This window comes from Aethalodelphis obliquidens, unplaced genomic scaffold (assembly GCF_003676395.1).
Source record: "Aethalodelphis obliquidens isolate GAN/ISIS:26980383/991018 unplaced genomic scaffold, ASM367639v1 scaffold19, whole genome shotgun sequence".
NCBI lineage: Eukaryota > Metazoa > Chordata > Mammalia > Artiodactyla > Delphinidae > Aethalodelphis > Aethalodelphis obliquidens.
In genome coordinates this window covers 27,456,605-27,479,356 of record NW_020837963.1, presented here as the reverse complement: position 1 = coordinate 27,479,356, position 22,752 = coordinate 27,456,605, and the positions used below count along the sequence as shown (strand labels likewise).

The window sequence follows — 22,752 nt, the reverse complement described above, 5'->3', positions numbered from 1 at the left end:
GCGCTCTTCGCTGGCCTCCTTCGGGAAGCCTGTGTTCTCCAGCGGAGCACCTGTCCGGGTGCTGGGATGCACGAGAGCTCCCCGGGTGCTCTCCAGGGGCCAGGCGTTTCTGGGGCCCCTGGAGCCGGCGCTGGCGGCCGTGGAGCGGGCTGTGGAGCAGCTGCTCTCAGGGCTCCCTCCCTGCGCGCTCGGGAGGGGTGACTCGGAGGCTCAGCCGCGAGCAGAGGCTCAAAAAGCCGCAGTTCAGCCCCGGCCGGAGTCCGCGCCCGCCTCCAGGGGCTGCCCTCGCGCGGGGCCCGTGAGTGCAGCGAGCCCGCGTGGCAGAGCCGCCCGGAGGTGGTCCCGGCCGGCGGCAACAGGTGGGGCGGCTCGGCCCGGCCGTGTTTACCTGGCTCGCAGGAAGCCCGGGGGGCGGGGGAGGGGCGGCGGGCGCGCCCGGCGCTCGGAGCCGCCGCCGTCAGTCGCCGCCGCGCGCCAGCGAGGACGAGCCTGCGGCCCCGGCGGCCCGCGTGCCCGACCCGGAAGGCGGCGCCGGCGCCCCGCGACCCCGCGCGCTTGGGGCCCGCGCGGCGAGGAGGCGGCCTGGACCCCGCGGCGCCCTCGGCCTGGGAGCGGCGAGCGCAGAACGGTGGGTGACCCTCGCCGGGGGCGGGAGGGCCCCTATGCGCCCTCGGAGCGGGGACCCGGCCGCGGGGCTCCCCCGGGCGGCGGCGCAGGTGGCGGCAGGTGGCAGCCGGGCGGCCGCCCTGCGAGAGGTGGGCGCGGGTGTAGACGCCGAGCCAGAGCGGCGGGGCTGTCCCCAACGGGTGTCCAGGTGTGGGCTCGGCCGGGCCCGGCGGCCGGGGTCAGGGTAGAGTTTCGGGTGAGAGGTGACAGAGGTCAAGGAGGCCGCCCCGGGCGGGCTGGGAACGCGCGCTGTTGGCGAGCTTTCGGGCAGGCAGGGGTCCCCACCAGCCTAAAGTGCTTCTTAATGACACACCTGGAGCCGAGCGGACGACTCCTGCCGTCCCCCCCTCTCCCCTCTCGCCCCACGAGCCGAAAACCAGTTTCCTTTTGAGCGCCGAGGGCGGCGACAGGCGACTCTCCGGGCTTCCGCCTTCCGGGGGCCCGTCCCGGCTCGGGCCGCGCCGCCTGCGCCCACCTGCGCCCACCTGTGCGCCTGGCGCCCCCGGGCGCGAAGCCCCCTGGGCCCGGCGCCGGGTTGGGTGGCCCTTAGGGTGCCCTGTGATCTGCACGATTCCCTGACATTCAGTGGCTCTGGGTCCTTTGGGCTGCTGGTGGCACTGCCTCGTTTCTTTTAGCGTCTCCTTTCAGAAGGCAGAGTGGGGCTGGGAACCACGTTTGCGTTTCTTTGGTGATCTCAGTAGGAGTCTGGCAGGAAATAAGCGCTTTCTGGTTCCTGGTTCTCTGTTTTCCAAATGCTACAACGTGAGAATCGACAACGTCTGTTCAGTTTGCCTCTGCAGCTGTGGAAGGCACGGGCCACAGCCGGGATGTGCTGGGAGAGGTGTAAACACGGTGCAGGGGGGCCCCTGGCTGTTCTGGCCAGGGATACCCACACCTGGTCTAGAAAGAGAGATTTTCAGACGGAGGGAACTTAGGGTGCGTCCTATTTAAGACCTGTGGGTTTTGGAGAAGACTTTAGCCCCCCAGCTCAGGGAAATGGTTTACAGAGTGACCCACAAGTCTGGGACCCCCCTGAATCGGGCTCAGTCCTGACCCCCCTTCTCCCTGGCAGGACCACCTCTGAGTGCTGGGGGCCTCCTCGGACGAGGTGACCCAGGTGCAGAGCCAGGGGGAGCCTGGGACAGAGCAGCTCTTCAGGGAGGGATGGGCCCAAAGAACCAGCAGGTGGGCCGCAGCCTCACAGCTGTGTTTCTCCCAACCCAGGAGAAGTGCTCATCAGTCGTCGTATTTTTTTTTAAGTGGGATAAACCAAAACCTGAAGGGAGGGAATCCGGTTCAAAATTATTGTAAGGTGTTGGCTAACAGTCACTCCCAACGGTTTACCTGTTCTGAAATAACTCCCTTTATTAACTCAGGGTTAAGCAAAAGCTGTTTGGTTCAAATCCACTTTAGAAACCTTTTGTTGTTTGACTTTTAGTTTCTCTTTAGATTCTTTAAAAATTTGACACAGTATCAGCCACCGTCTCTGTGCCTTTTCCACCCAGGTGTCCAGGTAGCATTTTTGACCACTTACAAGTTGCCAGGCTGTCTTCTTAGAGCAATGCATCACCTCACTGATAGGCGGGGTGCCCTGGGATCCCCTCATTTGATATAACTACCCTATCAGTACCCTCATTTTTACTGACTAGGAAACCAAGGCATGGAGACACCCAGGGTGCCCAGGACTCAGTTCTGGGAACCTGCCACCAGCCCTTTGTTGCTGCCCTACAGGGCAAGTAGGACGCCTTAAAAAGCCCACAGGGCTACCTTGTACTTCTCTGTCTGTTAAAATTCCACCACTAATCAGCGGCCACGCCCAACAAAATATGCTTCCTCTTCAGGGTGATTAGCCTCCAAGGCTGCTGTCAGGTCTCTGTTAGTCATCTTTTCCTTAACTTCCTCAGTAAAGTTGACAGTAAAGAAGGAAAGACCGTTCTCTAATTCCTCAGTACGCTTTTTAGTAAGTAGTCATTAAGCAGGAGGACACTTCTACTGGTCCGTGAGAGCCACTGAAGGAAGCTTAAATCAGCCTGAGTTTGGGGCCCCAGGAGGTGAGTTTAAAGCAACAGTAATTATACACAGGGAGACCCTGGTGGTCCCATTCAGCAGAGATGAGCAGAATTCAAACTCCACCTAAACATGTAGCTGTCAGGCTTTAGCCAGAGAAACGGAATCAATGGGAGATGCACAAGAGTGACTTATCGCAAGGAATTGGGGCTGGAGAGGCCGACCAGACAGGAGGCTGCAGCTCTCAGGCGTGAGCTGAGGCCACATCCAGAGCTCACGCTGCAACCGGGAATAGGGAACAGTGCATATTCTGAAGCTTTTAGCAAAGTCTCAGAGTCAGTAATTGCTAAAAATTCATAAATATGGATCTGGACTCTGTGAACACCTCTGAGTAAGTGTGAGGCTCTATTATTAAAAAAAAAAAGATGGATGCCTAGAGAATGAGGATAAACAGACTTAGGTGAGGTATCTGGAATGTATCAAACATTCTAAAATTCAGCAATATAAAACAAACTGCCCAATAGAAAAAGATGTGACTGAACAGCCTGGCCTAGAAGAGAAAACCCAGATGGGCTAGTAAAATATGAAAAGATGTTTAACCCACTAGTTCCCAGGGAGTCAAAAATCACATCAGATGGGATAATTTTTTGTATCCATCATACTGGTAAAAATTTTAAATTCTGACTATACCAAGTACCGAGGAAGATGTAGAGAAGTGAGAACTCACATTATTGTGAGTAGGAGTGTAAATAAAAACAGACACTTTAGAGAAGAGTTCAGGAAAGCTGATGACGGACATTCCCTATGACCTTGTGATTTCACTCCAAAGTTCACCCTGTAGGGAGAACCTGATATGAGTGCATAGGGCACATACAAAGGTTGCTCACGGAAGCCATTTTTTAAAACTCTTTATTTTGAGATAATTGTAGATTCACATGCAATTGTGAGAAATAATAGAGAGAGATCCATATATGCCTCATAACATCTTGCAAAACTATAGACAACATCACATCCAGGAGATTAACATTGGTACAATCATCAGCTGTGTTGAGGTGTCAGATTTCGCTAGTTTACGTGTGTGTGTCTGTGTGTAGTTTTATGTAATTTTATCACACATGTACAATCGTGTGACCACCCACCTCAGGCAGGGACAGCTCCATCACAAATTCCCTAGGGCTGCCCTTTATGGCCACAGCCAACTTCCCCCTTCTCCCTCCCTATGCCCTTGGCAACCACTAATCTGTTCCCCATTTTCTATAATTTCATCATTTCAAGAATGCTATTTAAGTAGAGTCATGCAACCTTTTGTGATTGGCTTTTTTCACTGACTGCAATTCTCTTGAGATCTCTCCAAGTCGTTGAGTATACTGACAGCTTGTTCTTGTTTTATTGATGAGTAGTATTCCGTGGAATGGATGCCCACCCCGCTCCCATAGTGTTTTGGTTTTAAGCATTTGCCCTTTGAGGGTTTCCAGTTTGGGGCTATTTGAGTAAAGCTGCTGTGACCGTCCACGTACGGGTTTTTGTGTGAACACAGTTTTCATTTCTCCGGGATAAATGCCTAAGCAAGAGTGCCATTGCTGAGTCAAATAGCAAACACGTATTCCATTTCACAAGAAACTGCCCTCCTCTCTTCCAGAACGGCTGCACCGTCTTACATCCCACCAGCCAGGTGTGAGTGATCCAGGATCTCCACAACGGCCTTTGGCACCGTCACTGTTTTTTATTTGAGCCTCTAACAGGTGTGCGGCGATACTTCACCGTGATTTTAGTCTGCGTTTCTCTCACGGATAATGATGCCCGTCTTTCCGTGTGTGCGTCTGCCCTCTGCACATCCTCTCAACGAGCAGCCTGTTCTCGTCTTTGCCCTTTTTCTGATTGGGTTGTTCCGTCTCGTTAGCTCCTTGCATGTTCTGAATACGCTCCTGGTTGTGGTTTGCAGTTACTCTGTCAGTTTAGCTTGACTTCTACCTCTCCACAGAGTCTTCTGCAGGAAGAAAGTTTTTCATTTCGATGAGATCCAGTTTATTAATGTTTTCCTTTTATGGATTGTGATTTGGGTGTGAAATGCAAGAACCCGTCACCTAGCCTGAGTCTGGAAGATTTTCTCCTTTTTTTTTCCCCTACATGCTTTATGGTTCTACATTTTACACTGAAGTCTGTTGTCCATTTCCAGTTAATTTTGTATAAGGAGTGAGGTCTAGGTGGAGGGTTTTGGTTTGGTTTGGTTTTTGTGCCTATCTAGGAATGTCGAATTGCTCCAGGACTGTTTGTTGAAAAGATTATCCTTCCCCCGTAGAATTGCTTTTGCATCTTTGTCAAAAACCGTGTCCCCATATTTGTGTGGGTCTATTTCTGGTTTCCCTGATCTGTTCCCTTGATCAACGTGTCTGTTGCGGCACCAGGACCACACTGTGCTGATTTCTGTGGCTGGAGGGTGAACCTTACCATCAGGTAGCGTGAGTCCTTCCCCTTCTTTCTTTATCAAAATCCTGTTAGCTGTGCTGGCTCCTGCACCGTTCCATACGTTTTAGAATAAGCTTGTTTGTGTCCACAAAACCCTTGGTGGAATTTTTATAGGAATTTCATCAAATCTATAGGTGGACTTGGGGAGAATTAACAGTTTTACCGTGTGGAGTCTTCCACGCTGTGATCACAGGTTGTCTCTGTTTATTTAGATGTGCATTTGTTTCTTTCATCAGTATTTTGTAATTTTCAGCGTATAGATTCTGAATCTGTGGGGTTTTTTTTAAGAGTATACCTAAATATTTCTCTTTTTCTGAGTTATTTTTAAATACTGTCATGTTTTTAACTTCAGTTTCTACATGTGTGTTGTTAGTTTACACAAATGTGGATGATTTTTGTGTGCTGACCTTGTGTCCTGCGACCTTGCCCAACTCCCTTACTAAGTCTAGATTTCGGGGGTAGATTCCTTGTGATATCCATGCAGACTGTCATGTTGCCTGTAAATGGGAAAGTGTTATTTCTTCCTTTCCAACCTCTATCCTTTCTAGTTTCTTTTTCTTGTTGTGTTGCACTGGAACTTCCAGTGCTCTGTTGAAGAAGAGTTGCAGGAGTGGACATCCTTGTAAAGCATTCACTTTTTCACCACTAAGTATGACGTAGCTTTATTTATTTAGGGCTTTTGTAGAAGTTCCTCATGACATTGAGGTAGTTCCCCTCTATTCCTAACTTGCTGAGAGGTCTTGTCATGCATGGGTCTCAGATTTTGTCAGATATTCTTTTAGTCAGCTGACAGGCTCCTGTGATTTTTCCTCTTTAACCTGTTAGCATGATGGAGTATACTGACTAATGTTCACGTCGGTGTTGAACCACCCTTGCATGTCTGAAATAAATTCCACTTGGTCATGTGTATAATTTTTTTATATGTTGCTGGATTCACTTTGCTAGTATTTTGTTGAGGATTTTTGCTTCTAAGTTCATGAGAGAGATTGGTCTGTGGTTTTCATTCTTTGTACAGTCTTTGCTGGTTTTGATATCAGCGTAATATGAGCCCCATAAAAATAAGCTGGGAAGTGTTCCCTCCTGTTCTAATTTCTGAAAGCGTTTATGTAAAAATGGCATTAATTCTTCTTTAAATGTTGGGTAGAAATTTCCAGTGAAACCATCTGGGGCTGGAGATTTCTTTGGAGGGGCATTTTCTAATTACACATACAGTTTCATGAATAGTTGTAAGATTATTCAAGTTATATATTTCATCTTGGTTGAATCTTGGTAGTTTGTGGATTTCGAAGAATTGGTTCATTTCTTGTCAACTGTGGAATTTATGAGTGCACTGTTGTTCACAGAATCCTTTATTATCCTTTTAACGCCGCAGGATGTGTAGCGATATCCCTAGTTTTATTCCTGATAGTGATGATTTCTGTCTTCTCTCCTTTTATGTGAGAATCTTGCTAGAGCATGATCCATTTTACTGATTTTTTTTCCAGAGAACTAGCTCTTTGTTTAATTGATTTTTCTCTATTTTCCTGTTTTTGGTTTCATTGGTTTCTGTTCTTATCTTTACTCTTTCTTTCCTTCTACTTTCTTTGGATATATTTAGGTTTTTTGGTTTGGTTTGGTTTTTTAGTTTCATCAGTTAGAACTTAGATTATTATTATTATTTTTTTGCGGTACGCAGGCCTCTCACTGTTGTGGCCTCTCGCGTTGCGGAGCACAGGCTCTGGACGCACAGGCTCCACGGGATGTGGGATCTTCCTGGACCGGGGCACGAACCCGCGTCCCCTGCATCGGCAGGCAGACTCTCAACCACTGCGCCACCAGGGAAGCCCAGAACTTAGATTATTGATTTCAGTACCTTTCCTCTTTTCAATGTCACCATTTTAATCCTATAAATTTCCCTCTCAGCACTATTTTAGCTGTGCCCACGTATTTTTTTTCAAATGGTTTAAATGTTTATTGAATCGAGATTTTGTGTGTCCAAGGTCAGGTCAAAAAGTGAACAAAATGTGGAAAGGGTTGGCTGGTTGACGGCTCCCAGAAAGAGAGCTGAGGTTCAAGGTGGAGCTCTGCCAGGCTCTGTGCGGTGTGGGGTCAGGTCTCAATACAGGTCAAAATCAAAGCAATAGATTGAATGGAAAGCAGCCAAGTTACAGGTGAATAAATACAGTATCATCCTATTTACTGAAAAATTTTAAATACACAAAAGAACACACTACCTGTCGTGATCACACAGAGATGAAATAAATACAGAAATCATGCAAAGTGGGCTGTCCATCAACCTCAGGAAGCTGCTTACCTGCGTCTAAGGAAGGATGGGTTTGTATGAAGGGAAGGGAATTTGTTTTATTTCTGAAACATTTTGAGATTTTAGACAAAGAAAGGAATGTGTCACTTTTTTTGAGGGAAAAGGTAAGCCAGCTGTGTGTTTTTTTTCTGTACCTTTTGTTTGTAATAATGAATCACTTATGTTAACAATAAAGAAGCCAATGTCAAGTTTGGGGGTATGACACTAAAGCAGATGAAATAGTGGAAAAGCTGGGAAGATTAAGAGCCTCAAAGAAGAACCTGGACGTAGGTTGGGGCGAAGTTACTAAAATTAGGTAAAAGCAAGAGCAGAGAAACAGAGAGTCGGGGAACTTCCCTTGTCCCCATCATCATTTGTAAACGGGGTACAAACAAGGAAAACTAGAAGCGGAGTTAAGTAGGGTGATCTTAGAAGAAGGGCCGTGCCCTGTGAACCAGCCACGGGCTGAGATTTTGGGGGGCGGGGGGAGGGGGAAGGTGGGCGCCACGCCTGGCCCTGCTTTCAGCCTGTGAATTCAACTTGCGATCAGCTGTCTTTCTTTTAAGAACCATTTACATCTGCGTAAACGTGAAGGACGTGAGGGGGAACTAGCGCATTGGGACCCAGCTGGTTTTCCTTCTTTGCTGCCTGAATTTTTCCTGAGTCCCTCATGTGCATAAGTTTGGCCTCTAAGTACCGTCCAGCGTGTTTTAAATAGAGGTCAGCAAACCAGGGCCCTCCTTCTCGCTCCTCCCTGGCCCTGGATGCGTCCGCAAGTCCACAGGTCCCCCTCCCGTGGGCACCGGACAGCCTCCCTGGCCCAGGGGGCCTCTGCTCCCTTCCACTCACCCCCTCCAGACTCGCGGCGTCGGCACCAGTGTCTGCGGGCCAGCGACTGGTCTACAGGGGTCACTGGCCACAGGCAAGTGCAAGGACGCTGCGGTGGCCGAGGAAAGGTCTGTAATTGATTTCCTGTAGAATTATTTCACTTTCTTTAAGAGTGAGGGGATTAACATTCAGCTCACCCTTTTTCCAAGGTAAGAGAAGGAAAATGAGGTTTTATTCACAGTAAGTGATTAACCAAATTTCATGCTTCGTTCTATATTAGAGACTAATATACAGAGCGTGGAAAGACAGGTCCCAGAGGCAGCTGAGGGCCTGGAAGGTGGTCACCCCGACACACTCACACACACACCCCCCACGTGCTCACGGCTGGAGTCCACACGTGACGGCTGGTGTGGGGTTGCCAGCCTTGCACATCAGGGCAGCATCTTGTACAGCAAGAACTACCCCTCCTTCGCTGAATGCAATTATGCCTGAGGTTTAATCCTCTGAACTTCTCAACCCAGGAGTTTATTTCCACGTGATATCTGTTGTTTCAAACGTGCATATATATATATGTATATGATGACGTAGCTAAAACCCACCAAGGAGCCTAACTGATCTCTCCCACCACTCAGACAGACTTATTTTCTTTCTTTCTCTTTATATGGTTTTCAGTTTCTTTCTTTTTTTTAAATTGAAGTAGAGTTGATTTACAGTGTTGTGTTAGTTTCTGGTGTACAGCAAAGTGATTCAGTTATACATATATAGACATATTCTTTTTCAGATTCTTTTCCCTTATAGGTTATTAAAAAATATTGAGTAGAGTTCCCTGTGCTACACAGTAGGGCCTTGCTGTTTACCTATTTTAAATATAGTCATGTGTATCTGCTCATCCTAAACTCCTAATTTATCTCCCCACCCTCTTTCCCCTTTGGTAACCGTAAGTTTGTTTTCTGTCTGTGAGTCTGTTTCCAGACAGACTCATTTTCTAAAGGGACACAGAATAAATGCAGTGATGATGTCTGGACAGGCCCTGTCAGCATCCTGGGGTAAGACGGTCTGCCCAGAAGGTGGAGGCCCTCCTGCCCCCGCCGGCTGGGGAGCCAGGTAAGGTCTGTTCCCCAGCAACCCTCTGAATCGAACGACATCCTCACCCTGTTACAGGCGAGGAAACGTGAGTTCTCGGCACTCAGAAGATCTGGGGGGTCGTGTGAAGCCCAGGGCGTCCTCTGCTCTGTCCAGCGACATGTGTGACGGCCAGCGACGCTCACCCTGTGCTCCTGAGCTCTCAGAGCACATTTCCAAATCCAGTCGTCCCTACACCTGTGTCAGGCTGCACTGTCTCAAGTCAGTGTCCCACGGGTGGGAGGGGCGTTGGGCCCCGGCCAGCCCCAGGCCTTGTCCCCAAGCTGGTCACGAGTTCTGGGGACCAATCAGAAACCAGGGGCTTATTATTATTATTATTTTTATTTTTATTTTTGGCTGCACTGGGTCCTCGTTGCTGAGCGCGGGCTTTCTCTAGTTGCGGCGAGTGGGGGCTACTCTTTGTTGCGGTGCGTGGGCTTCTCGTTGCGGTGGCTTCTCTTGTTGCGGAGCATGGGCTCTAGGCGCGTGGGCTTCAGTAGTTGTGGCATGTGGGCTCAGTAGTTGTGGCTTGCGGGCTCTAGAGCGCAGGCTCAGTAGTTGTAACGCACAGGCTTACTTGCTCTGCGGCATGTGGGATCTTCCCGGACCAGGGCTGGAACCCGTGTGCCCTGCATTGGCAGGAGGATTCTTAACCACTGCGCCACCAGGGAAGCCCAGGGGCTTTTGTTTTAAAATGAGCTCCTTTTTAAAGGAAAGAATTGGTATGAAAAGATGCAAGAACGGCATTTCTTTTAGTGGTGTTGTGATGCCGCACATCAAAACTGATGCTGGTTTTGAAAAGGGGTCAGTGGCTGATAGCTGGTGACGAGGGGGGTGACGCCCTCCAGAGTGTGAGGGAGCTTCTCTGAGGCCCCAAACCGCAGCTTTTTACAGGAAATGAGTTTCTGCTCAGAGCCCCTCGGCAGTTGTTTTCCTTGGTATGTGTTGTAAATTTTGAAATGCAAAAAGAGTTGCAGGAGCCATTCAGTATGTTTTACTGAACACAGGGGTTTTTAACATCATGCTGATTCTGACTACATAGTACTGAGGCTTGGGTTTGGTTTATGCCTCCCCACTGTTAAAACCATCTAGCAAACAGAGACTGGTGTTGATGCTTCTTCTGAAAGTGAGTTGACTTGGTTGCATTTTCCATCAGGTTTTGCTCTGATCGGTGGCCAGCATTCAGTGCTGACCACGCTGACGGCAGCTCTGAGTGACCCGCAGGTGTGCCAGGCCGTGCCCTGCGCCCTGCAGGCGACATCTGAGTGCTGAGGTTCCGTGGCAGCCCAGGGTCCCCGCTGGTGAGGGCTGCAGCTCAGCGCGGGGGCCCCCGGGGTCTGCCCGGCCTTGTGACCAGCGGCTCCCCGGCTGGACTGCGGCTTCCTGTGAGTCATGGCTGGAGAGGCAGGCAGAGCCACTGGGGTGACATGCCTCACTGTCATTTGGTTTTCTGAAATGTTTATTTCAGAGAGTGACTCCTGCAGTCAGATTTCCCTTTGTTTCATGGGACCTGGGGGCAGGAGGGTGGAAGCAGGTGAGGGTTTGATTTTTGTCAGAGGGTGCGGAGCCTGGTGACCCCATCCTCGATGTTTCGAGTGAAGAGGGCGCTTGTGCTGGCCTTGTTCACCACTGATAGCAGCGCCCACAAGTGTCGGCCCCGCCTTTTGGGGTGTCAGGCGACAGAGGATCTCCCCGCAGGCCACATCCGACCCGCCCCTGCAGTTAGCAGCCTCTGTCGCCGCAGCCCCAGGAGCAAAAAGCCAGGTGCAAGAACGTTCCTCGGCCCCGCCTACACCAGCCAGCAGACTAACCAGCGAGGAGGGAAAGCTAGGTGGCGCTCACCTCCATCCGGAGTCTGATGGGATACCTGCCCGAATCAGTGCAGACGGCTGCAGGGCCGGGATTGGCTGGGCGGCAGGATACCCAGCGCCCCAGCGAAGTGTCTGCCGTGGCCAGTGCCTGGCTCCGAGCCTTCCACGGGGCCGTGGACTGGGTTGGCGCCTAACGATCCCCCGGTGGTCTGCCAGCCACCTGCATGCGTGTTGTCCAGAATACTCATAAAATGCAGAGTCCTAGGCCCGGGGCTCTGGACACCACACCGCAACCTCGGGGCCCAGGCCCACGAGTGTGTTGAGGCCCACTGCTCAGTGAAAGACAGAAATGCGTGCCGAGTGCCCGATGTGTGTCTTGGGGACACAGATTTACCTGAATGCACCTGCCCGTGCTCACAAACATCCACTTTAACACGATCAAGAAACTATGTTTCACTGATAAACTGACTTTATGTTTGAAGAATGACTCACGGAAAATAACGTTCTATACTGATGATATGTTCTTTTTTTTTATTATTTTTATTTTTTAATTAATTAATTTTTATGTTTGGCTGCATTGGGTCTTCGTTGCTGCGCGCGGGCTTTCTCTAGTTGCGGCGAGCGGGGGCTACTCTTCGTTGTGGTGCACAGTCTTCTCATTACGGTGGCTTCTCTTGTTGTGGAGCACGGGCTCTAGGTGCGCTGGCTTCAGTAGTTGTCGCTCGCGGGTTCTAGAGCGCAGGCTCAGTAGTTGTGGCGCACGGGGCTTAGTTGTTCTGCGGCATGTGGGATCTTCCCGGACCAGGGCTCGAACCCGTGTCCCCTGCATTTGGCAGGCGGATTTTTTTTTTTAACATCTTTATTGGAGTATAATTGCTTTACAATGGTGTGTTAGTTTCTGCTGTATAACAAAGTGAATCAGTTATATGTATATACGTATATCCCCATATCTCCTCCCTCTTGCGTCTCCCTCCCTCCCACCCTCCCTATCCCACCCCTCTAGGTGGTCACAAAGCACCGAGCTGATCTCCCTGTGCTATGCGGCTGCTTCCCACTAGCTATCTACTTTATATTTGGTAGTGTATATATGTCCATGCCACTCTCTCATTTCGTCCCAGCTTACCCTTCCCCCCCCATATCCTCAAGTCCATTCTCTACGTCTGCGTCTTTATTCCTGTCCTGCCCCTAGGTTCTTCAGAACTTTTTTTTTTCTTAGATTTAGATATATATGTGTTAGCATACGGTATTTGTTTTTCTCTTTCTGACTTACTTCACACTGTATTATCGTTTGTTTATGATACTCCATTTAGAGGATGACATTTTCTTTCCTGCCTGTGAGCGCTAGCGTATCTGACAAGGAATATTCAGGGATATGCATCGTCTCCATCCTGGTTTCTTGGTTAGTTGGAACCTAACATTTTTGCTAAACTTGCTTTGAAAGCAAAAAACACAGAGCTGTGTGGCAGGCTTCCCAAATAGAGCAAACGCACAATTGATTCTTTAAAATTCTCTCATTCTCTAGGATGGGCAGAAGGCCACACCGTGCCTTTCCAATGCACCCACATAAAACAGACGCGTCTGGGGCCCTGAAAGTGCTGTATAGTATTATTAGGGAGCTCAGGGATCCACAGATAGGTTTCCCAAGGCCCAACATTTGCTGAACACACTGCTAGATGTATAAACAAAACTCAGGTTTCCCGATGAGGGGGCTGTGCTGGCAGAGGGGAGGGGACTCAGTAGCTGCTTCTAATCCCCCCAGCAGCCCTGTGCCTCCCCTGCAGCCTGTCTGGGAATTCTCTGGGCTCTTCCCGGAATTCCTGGCTGGGGTTAGGGTTAGGATGGATGGCTCCTTCAGGGCAGTTCCCTCACCCTGTTTCCAGGATGCCCACCTTCCCCACATGGCTTTTCACAGCAGTAGCTCTATTCTCTGGTTCTGATCACGTTCCGTTTATACGTGGTTAAATGTTCCATTCCGCACTTCCGTTCTGGGACAGGTGAATATGTTTTCCTCGCCTCACGTCATCTGCGTGGTGCTCACGGGGTGTGTGTGTTGCACCCCCAGATGGCTGCTTCCACTGACCCTAGTCATCACCATCCAGCTGATGGACCTGAGAGTCTGAATTTTGCCGAAGTCATTTGCCCAAGTCTGTTCTTCAGCACCCAGGAGAACATGGGACATGATTTATTCAGCTCCCTGTGTTGCCTTACAAGACCAGATAAAGCAGGAACTTAATAAAATAAACAAAAATGACTCTCATATTTTAGGAGCTAGGTTTCTCTTGATGTGGTAGGAGGGCAGGGTGTGCTTTGGTTGTTTTCATTCTGGTGCTTTCGGATGTCTGAAAACGTGATAGCCTTGGACTAGCTGAGACCAGGGATTTATGAAGTGGAATCCCCAGCTGCCATTGTCTTCCTAGAAATAGAAAGAGGATAAAATGTATTTCAGAGCCAGGCCTAATGCATCTCTGCCTTCGATGCATCGTTTTATACAGCTCCAGGGAAGGTGCTGTCCCTTTAAAAGGCAGACGATGATTCTTTTATTCCGTCATTATCTCTGTATGTCAAGACTTATTATTTTTTTTTTTTGCGGTATGCGGGCCTCTCACTGTTGTGGCCTCTCCCGTTGCGGAGCACAGGCTCCGGACGCGCAGGCTCAGCGGCCATGGCTCACGGGCCCAGCCGCTCCGCGGCACGTGGGATCTTCCCGGCCCGGGGCACGAACCCGTGTCCCCTGCATCGGCAGGCGGACTCTCAACCACTGCGCCACCAGGGAAGCCCCAAGACTTATTTTTGAAGAGAGAAGGCTTTAAACCAGATATTAAAAGCTAGCCTGGAATTTCCTTGGCGGTCCAGTGGTTAAGACTCCGCCCTTCCACTTCAAGGAGCCTGGGTTTGTTCCCCGGTTGGGGAACTAAGATCCCTCATGCTGTGTGGCTCAGCAAAAAAAAAAAAAAAAAAAAAAAAAGCTAGCCTGATTCATTTCAGACGTTGTTTGGAAATTGTTATGTGAAAGGAAGGAGGACATAGAGGTGCTGACCTGGCAGACAGCCTTTCTGAAAAGGCAGTGAAATGCCGTGTTTAAAGACACATTACATAGTAGTCCTAACACTATTTACACAGATATTTTTTACATAGGATTAGTAACACCAAAATAAAATGTGGGATGAGAAATTAAAGTAAATTTTAATGTGAAGGTAGGTTAAAACCTGGACAAATTTTCACACACTATTTTTAAAAAAAATTTTATTTATTTTTGGCAGCGTTGGGTCTTTGTTGCTGCGCGCGGGCTTCCTGTAGTTGCGGTGCTCTTCGTTGCGGTGCACGGGCTTCTCATTGCGGTGGCTTCTCTTGTTGCGGAGCACGGGCTCTAGGCGCGCAGGCTCAGTAGTTGTGGCTCACAGGCTCTAGAGCACAGGCTCAGTAGTTGTGGCACATGGGCTCAGTAGTTGTGGCACACGGGCTTAGTTGCTCCACGGCATGTGGGATCTTCCCAGACCAGGGCTAGAACCCGTGTCCCCTGCATTGGCAGGCAGATTCTTAACCACTGTGCCACCAGGGAAGCTCTCACACCCTTTTTTAAAAAACCACATTTGGGGCTTCCCTGGTGGCGCAGTGGTTGAGAGTCCGCCTGCCGATGCAGGGGACACGGGTTTGTGCCCCGGTCCGGGAGGATCCCACATGCCGCGGAGCGGCTGGGCCTGTGAGCCATGGCCGCTGAGCCTGCGCGTCCGAGGCCTGTGCTCCGCGGCAGGAGGGGCCACGGCAGTGAGAGGCCCGCGTACCGCAAAAACAAAAACAAAAACACACATTTGTTCATGAAGGTAGAAAAGGTCCCAGGTGTCATTTCCGTGTGGGCTCATGTGGTACGATCATCACAGAGTCCGCAATCTCTGAGACCTAACTTCAGGTGCTTTCATGACTTGTGCTGAAGAAGAGTTTGAAACATGTGCCCTGGACTCAGTCCAGCGTTTGCTCCTGACCCCTTTCCACGGAGCTGCCCGTAGTTACCGTAACGCCCGTAACCCAGCGGGGCTCTGAGGGTGGTTCAGATCCCACTATTCCCCTGTCCTTTTCTTAGATTAACCTTCCCAGCCACTCTCTCTGGAGTTTTCTGCACAGAGCTGGTGTGGGTTTCGTGACTAATTAGAGATGTTCTAGGGTACGTGATGGAGACCCCGGGGAGGCAGGTATAGAAACGCAGAGGGGAAAGAGGCAGGGGGTGTTCATTCATCCCTCAAAGCAGGTGAAGCCCGGACTGGAACTCCAGAACGTCATTTGCTGCCCACTTTGGTGATGGCTTTATCTGCAAAGCCAGCTGATGCCCCGAGGACCAGGCTCAGGGGACCACAGTCAGACTCCAGCCAGCTCCATCCATCTGCAGTTCTGTAATTTTCTTTCTAAATGATTTCTGAGAACTTAAGGCAGTGTTCTTCTGCACTGTAAATCTGATAAGCCTGGGGAAAGCAAAGGATGGTGATGACTAGCTTATGAATATTATGTGATAACCCAAAGCAGAAATTCCCGGCCCCCAAAATCTAGAGGCTGATTTCTTCTGACGCTTTCCGTGTGAGTCCAGATTGGGTGTTTGGGTCTGTTTGTAAACGCCATCAGGACACCAGCGCAGTTTGGGGTCCTGAGGACTGTTGCGGGGCCAGATCCCACCTCACTGTCTTGGAGAAGCTTTTTCTAGGATAGACATAGACTTCTGAAGTGAACTTCCACCCCGTCCTTCTCAGCGCATTATGAGCTGTCTTAGGCCACTCAGGCCGCTGTAACAGAAACCCACGACCGGGGGCTGGTAAACGACAGACATTGATTCCTCACAGTTCTGGAGGCGCGAGTCCAAGGTCAGGTGCCGGCAGATTCAGTGTCTGGTGGGAACCCAGTTCCTGGATCGCAGCCAGCATCTCTGCGCTGTGTGCTCACGTGGGGAAGGGATGGTTTGCTTTCAGAGAACTGCGATAAGGTCTGTGAGGTGCATTGGGTGGGACAGGAAAGCAGACTCTTTCTTCAGGTTCAATGTCGAGTTGGCCGTATCGACCGACCGACCGCTGAACTGTGACGTGTGACGTGGGTGGTCTGTGTGCTGTAAGCCTGAGGGCGGGAGGGAGCCTGGGGAGAGCCTGAGGATCTCCGGGGTCAGCTGTCACATGCATTCCTGGTGTGACTTCTTAAGCTTCCCACTGCCTGTTCCAGCCGTAAAATGGTCTTTCTTTTTGGCTTGGGCACGTGCCTGTGTGTGTGTGTTTATTTTGGGGGTGGTTGTTTTGGTGATGTTGGTAGCCGTTAACTATGTTCTGAACACAGAGTGTTACAAGAACGTTTTTGACCTGAGAAATAAAAATGATTGTCTACAGAAACCAGGCGTAAACGCTTGGGCCCTGGCGGAGAAAGAGGCAGAAGAATAGAGGCGGGTGGGGGAGGAAGAGGGAGAGAAACAGAGCGAGGAGGCTGAAGGGATGGTCTTTCATTTAGTCTCATGCTTCTCTCTCAGGTCCTTTTTTAGATGCGAGTTCCTTGCTCTTTCACATTTGCTCTCTGGGTTTTGTTTAAAGGTCAAAGCAGCAGAGTCCCACTGTCTGTCCTTCCAGCTCTGTGCTACCCCCGCCTGCCTTTTAGGGCTGGTGGCATCAGTTTGGTCTCTGCGGGGAGGATGGGCAGGGGCCACACCCCGTGACAAACTGTACCTGCCACGGAAGGGCGGCCCGGAGGAAGCGATCGGCCGCCAGTTGTGGGTTCCCCGGCTGGTCTGAGGGGGGGGGGGAGGTAGTGCCCTTCAGCAGCGCAGCAGCAGGTTCATTCTGTCTTGCATTTGGTGGCTCCCAGGAAGGAAATGAGGGTGCCCCTTTGGAATGTTCACCATCTCCTGTTTCATTACCTTGTTCAGTTATTCCATTCCGGGGACACCCTGTCTCACTCCCTCGATCAGTCAAACTCTCCAGGTTCCCCTCCGCTCAGAGGTTAAGGTAGCCCTTTCTGGGTGGTGCACATCCCCAAGTGTCTCTGTCTTACTGTTCATTCTTCTGGAAGGTATGGTTAGGCCACCTCCAAACATAAACCATGCTCCTAAGTGCCTGGTGGTTCCTCAGCCGACCCTGGCAGTTGGTATATTTCATCCCCAAGGTCCCACGGAGCCCCTTCAGCATGTAATTCACCAGTAACTAGAGGCTGAGAGCCATTTGGGTCCAGCTAAGGGGTTAAGTACAAAATGTAACAGTAGTAATAACAGTGAAGTTCATTTACCTTTAAAGCCTGGGAAAAAGCTACGACTCTGTTAAGGGTTAATGGCAAAGTACATGGAATTTTGAAAACATCGCTTTAGTGATTTGCAAAAGCAGAGAAGCAAAAGTTACCACCCTGGTAGTAGCAGAATTTTAATTCTGCTGCCAAAAGTACACATTAATCCACCTCTTGGCTGGGATGACTGTACATGGATTCAGTGGGTAGATGTTAAAACACTAACCATGGGCTCAATACTCCTAAGGTTCCTCACCTGACCCGTCTCTGTGACCCAGGGTGACCTCAGCCCCTGGATCCTTCTCAGCCCCTCCCCACAGAGGCCATCCCGCTGGTGTTTGTACTGTCAGTATTCACACATACACAAGTGCAAACAGGACAGAGAAAAAAATTACTCTGAGCTACTGTACATGAAAAATTGCACCCGAGACAGATGAGAAAGACAGATTGCCCTCTGGCTCTCCACTGATCGTGAAGCAGTGTATTCACTGAACATTTTTATTACAAGAAAGTTGAACTTTGGCAGTTGTGATATCTGAGGACGATTAGCCCTTCGGGATCATAATTAACTCCTTATTCGTCTCCTTCTGCGGTCGGTGCCTTATGTAACATACAAGCCGTTCTCTAAGGAAGGGAAGAGAAGGCCCTTATGTTGTGGACGGGTTGTCAGGGGCCGGGGGATTTTGAGTCTGTTACCTTATTGAATGCCTCAATATGAACGAATGCACTGCAGGTATTATCATCTGATTTTACAGATGAGAAGTCAGAAGCTCGGAGAACTAAATTTCTAAGCTCTTCCGTAAATAGTAATTGGCAGGCATGGCATTAAAACCCAAATAATTCCTTGCATACACTTTCACCAGCTGTTATGGCAAGACATGAGGCAGGAAATAAAGAGAGTCGCTGTCATTTTCCTTATTAAACTCGTGTATCCACGGACAGGTGTTTATGAAGAATAAGTTATTGTAATGCAGCTGTTTTCTCAGGGGTGCTTGTTAGAGCAAAGCCTTCTCTTTATCGTGTTGATTAATAATCTAGAAATGGGTGACATCTTAGACCTACTGGAACAGTTGTTTCCACGTAAGGCATACTCATGATGTAAAAAACGTCCAGCTGATCCCTATTTTTACCTATGATATACTCCTAGAGGCAGTGTTATATTCATACCTAGATGAGTCTTCTAAACTTTACTTTCTCAACTGTAAAATGGGAATAAAGCACACAGGGTTATTCCTGTAATTCCGTAACTCAAGGGATAAAGCAAATCACTGTAAAACTAACCCTGTATCTCCAAAAAAACATTAATTTTAGGGTTGCTTTTAGGAACACGGACATGGAGCACGAAAAGTAAAAAGCAAAACTCTTGTGCGATCTGCAGAATCTTATGAAACCAAAGCCTGAAGAACTATAAGTCTGTGAGAAAAGTACATCTGTGACCGTTTCCTAGAACATGGACATAAATACAGCCAGACAGCTTGGTTCCTAATCAGTGAGTGCAGACACCGTGATGAACCCGCCCCATCACACGTATGACCACGCGTGGGACCACGCGGGTTACCGCCCTGACGCTCCTCCCAGCCCAGAGGTCAGCACTGCCCACGGTGATCCCCTCCCATTTCCGAGGGTTTTGGGAGGCGGTAGGATGCTCTGGGGGCCACAGCTCTATCTAGGGAGACTTGAATTGAGGCCTTCTCTCTCCCACAGTAAACCTACTGAGGCAGAGATGTCACGATAATCCCGTTGCCTGTGAAAATGCACCCAAAGGTACTGGAGGAATAGGCAGCTTAGCCTGTTAGTGTCTGCAGCCTCCGACGGGTCTCGAGTCTCCGCCTCACTTTTCCCTTCTCGCCGCCCATCCCCCACCCACTCTAGTCTGGAAACAGGAGAAGTCACGCTGCTTCCTGTGCTGTTGCTTATGGGCTCGTGTAGGACGTCACCTCTGGGCTTCTCAGGCACTGGTGTGCTCACCCCTTTCTCCTCTCTTGACCTGGGAGTTTAAGAGCGGATGTCCACACATAGGGGAACCCACGTAAAGGTCTCTGCAATAGGCGTGCAATCATAGATAGCTAGACGGCTAGAAGATGTTTTCTCAGCTGATCACCACCCACCCTGGGCACCCTGTGCAAGGGACGAGAAAGGCAGGAGCCGTCAGCCCTAGAGCTCACCCTGACCCCAACCTTGACCCCAACCTTGACCCCAACCCTGACCCTAACCCCTGACCCCAACCTTGACCCCAACACTGACCCCAACCCTGACCCCAACCTTGACCCCAACCCTGACCCCCAACCCTGACCCCAACCCAGGCCCTAACCCTGACCCCAACCAACCCTGACCCCAACCCAGGCCCTAACCCTGACCCCAACCAACCCTGACCCCAACCCAGGCCCTAACCCTGACCCCAGCCAACCCTGACCAGCCCCTACTTCGTTCTCACCGCAGCCAGCACAGTGAAGGAGCTTCTATTGCTTCCACTTGACAGGAAACTGAGGTTCAGAGAAGTGGAGTGACTTGCCCCAGGTCACCCCACAGGAGCCTGGATTGGGACCGAGGTCTCATCCGCCGTGTTCACTGTAGATGTCAGGACTTCCAGTAGAAAGCAGGTGGTTAAAATGCTCAGAGCAAGGTGTTTTCACCTGCATGTCCCCAGCATTTCAGCTTCCCCATTCACACACACTCCTCTCCACCCAACGTGGGTTTTATCTGTGACTCCTTCACAGTGTCCACCAAAGTGATACGAGTGGTCTTAGCTGCACATTGTTGAAAACAGATCCAAGCAGCTGAGACTGGATTGCGTACCAGTGAATCTGGGTTACTAACCCGCACTCACGTGCTTAATTTTTACTGCCCCCCCGCCCCGCGCCAATAACACAAAGTATGGATGGTCACGAAAACATGGAAATTTTCAATAATCCCAGTGGGTGTTTCGAAATCACATCTGGGATTGAATTTCAACCTAAGGAGTATGGGGCAGGCCCGATATAACCTAGTCTATCCTAAAGGCTCCCAGCCCTGGCCCTCCACTTCCCCTTCCACCAATCTCCTGTCTTATTTCACGAAAAGCTTCTTAAGAACCTGGAGATGCTTCAGAGTCAACCTGAGTTCCAGGAGCGTTCCATGTGAAGGTTCCTCTTGCTCTCTCTATTTGACTAATTGCAAAAAATGAAATGAAGATGACCTCAAATGTCCAACTCTTCTGTCTGCAGAAGGTTCTTTTCAGCTCGCTATGGAGGCCAGCTGCCAGGGCAGCCTTCTTTCTGTAATGCAACCCTCCCGTCTCTCCATGGCGGAATGGGGCAGAGTTACCCCCAGACAAGTCCACTGCCCATCATTTTCACCACAGGACTGTGCCACACGCCTCAAGGACTGATGATCCCTCTAATGAGGGGCCCTAATCTGAGAATTGTCACTTTGAGTTTCTTGTCTCTCTTTTCCTGCTGGTGCGCAAATTGTGCACTTAAGGCTAGAATCTGCCTACTCGAAATCACACATATAAATTCTCATTCTGTTAATCTGACACAGAAGGGAAAAAAAGTCTGTACACACTCAAAAGTCTGACCCGGACTTTTGTTATTTCAATCTATTCTGTGTCCAGTAGTCTTGAGTTTTTTTAATAGTGATTAAAATAGTTCATGAACAGTCTTCCCAAGTATACCCCCAAGTTGCGCTTTGAGGCGTGATAAAGTTCTGATCAGAACACGCTGGCTTGGAAGACGCGTCCCCTCTCCAAGGAGCAGGGCAAGCAACATGTGATTAGATCAGCTGTGCCTCAAAGCCCTTGCTCCAAAATCAGCTCTCCTTTTGTCCACAAGCAACCCCCCGAATATTCACACGTCCCAGGCTATTTTGATTTAGGTTAAATCCTTAGAGATTTGTTTTCTGGAAGGGGGGACCATTGTGTTGGGATTTGCCTAATACCTGCGGGGGAGGTGACTGAGGAGGGTGAGAATAAGATGGAAACGGGAGGAGGTAAGGGATGCTGGGCTTGAGATACTGTCCAGGTGAGAACAGAGATGGTAGCGTTCGCTTCTCTGTGTCGGGACTGGAAAACCCCAAGAGTCCAAGCTGTGAACTTGAAAAGAAGTTATCTATTTTTGCCTGTGTTTAGTTTCAAATACACCAATTCTTTTTTTTTTTTGGAGGTAACTTTTATTTATATATATTTTTTTATTGGAGTATAGTTGATTTACAATGTTGTGTTAGTTTCAGATGTACAGCACAGTGATTCCGTTTTATATGTACATATATTTTTTTCCAGATTCTTTTCCCTTATAGGTTATTGCAAAATATTGAGTAGAGTTCCCTGTGCTATACAGTACATCCTTGTTGGTTATCTGTTTTAGATATAGTAGTATGTATATGCTAATCGCAACCTCCTAACTTACTTTCCCCAACCAAATACACCAATTCTTATTTCTTAAACAGGGATGTTTGATGCATTGTTATTCTGTGTATTACACACGCAGTGCAAGTTATCAGTACTTCCTCAGAACCCCGCATGGGACCACAGAGAGATCGCAGTTCAGAGTGACCCCCTCTACTCCCAGAGTTCAGACCGTCGTCCTGCACAGAGAACGTGCAGTCATGTTCTCCAACTGCAGTTCAGACCCCAAGAGGACAAAAACAAGTCCCCTCTTTACCTTTTTGTGCCCACTCTTATCAAGTAAACTACCATATGTGCCCCCAAACCTCCATTTTCCCAGTGAGGTTACCCCAAAGAGGTTTTTTAGGGGGTGGTCCCATGTAAGTAAATTGGGAAGGTGGATGATAGAATTGCACTGAATACTGAAATTATCTGCAAAGGTCGACTTGCATTTTTAAAAGCATACATTTTATTTTATTTAATTAATTAATTTATTTTTAGAAGATGTTGGGGGTAGGAGTTTATTAATTAATTTATTTTTGCTGTGTTGGGTCTTCGTTTCTGTGCGAGGGCTTTCTCTAGTTGTGGCAAGTGGGGGCCACTCTTCATCGTGGTGTGTGGGCCTCTCACTATCGCGGCCTCTCTTGTTGCAGAGCACAGGCTCCAGACGTGCAGGCTCAGTAGTTGTGGCTCACGGGCCTAGTTGCTCCGCGGCATGTGGGATCCTCCCAGACCAGGGCTCAAACCCGTGTCCCCTGCATTAGCAGGCAGACTCGCAACCACTGCGCCACCAGGGAAGCCCCCATTTTATTATTTTTTTTAAGCATAGATTTTATTTTTTAATTTAAAATGCTTCATTGCTGAAAAATGCTAACCATCATCTGACAATGCAGGGTTTCCACAGACCTTCAATTTATAAAATATGCAATATCCACAAAGAGCAATAAAGCGAAGCACAATAAAACGCGGTCTGC

The 22,752-nt window shown here is 49.3% G+C and overlaps 1 protein-coding gene across 5 annotated transcripts in view; it reads left to right on the top strand.

Annotated features, from left to right (window-relative positions):
• The first annotated feature begins 275 nt into the window (after positions 1 to 275).
• Positions 276 to 22,752, top strand: part of MBP (myelin basic protein) — a 78,589-nt gene continuing 56,112 nt past the window's right edge. The window contains exons 1-4 of one of the 5 annotated variants that reach the window (XM_027118795.1): positions 449 to 628; positions 1,739 to 1,851; positions 18,797 to 18,908; positions 19,176 to 19,186. The gene's annotated coding sequence lies outside the window, so the exon portion shown is untranslated. Of the gene's footprint in view, positions 360 to 448; positions 629 to 1,738; positions 1,852 to 18,796; positions 18,909 to 19,175; positions 19,187 to 22,752 lie in introns of those variants that run through there. The other 4 variants (XM_027118794.1, XM_027118797.1, XM_027118798.1 and 1 more) reach the window with 4 other exon arrangements.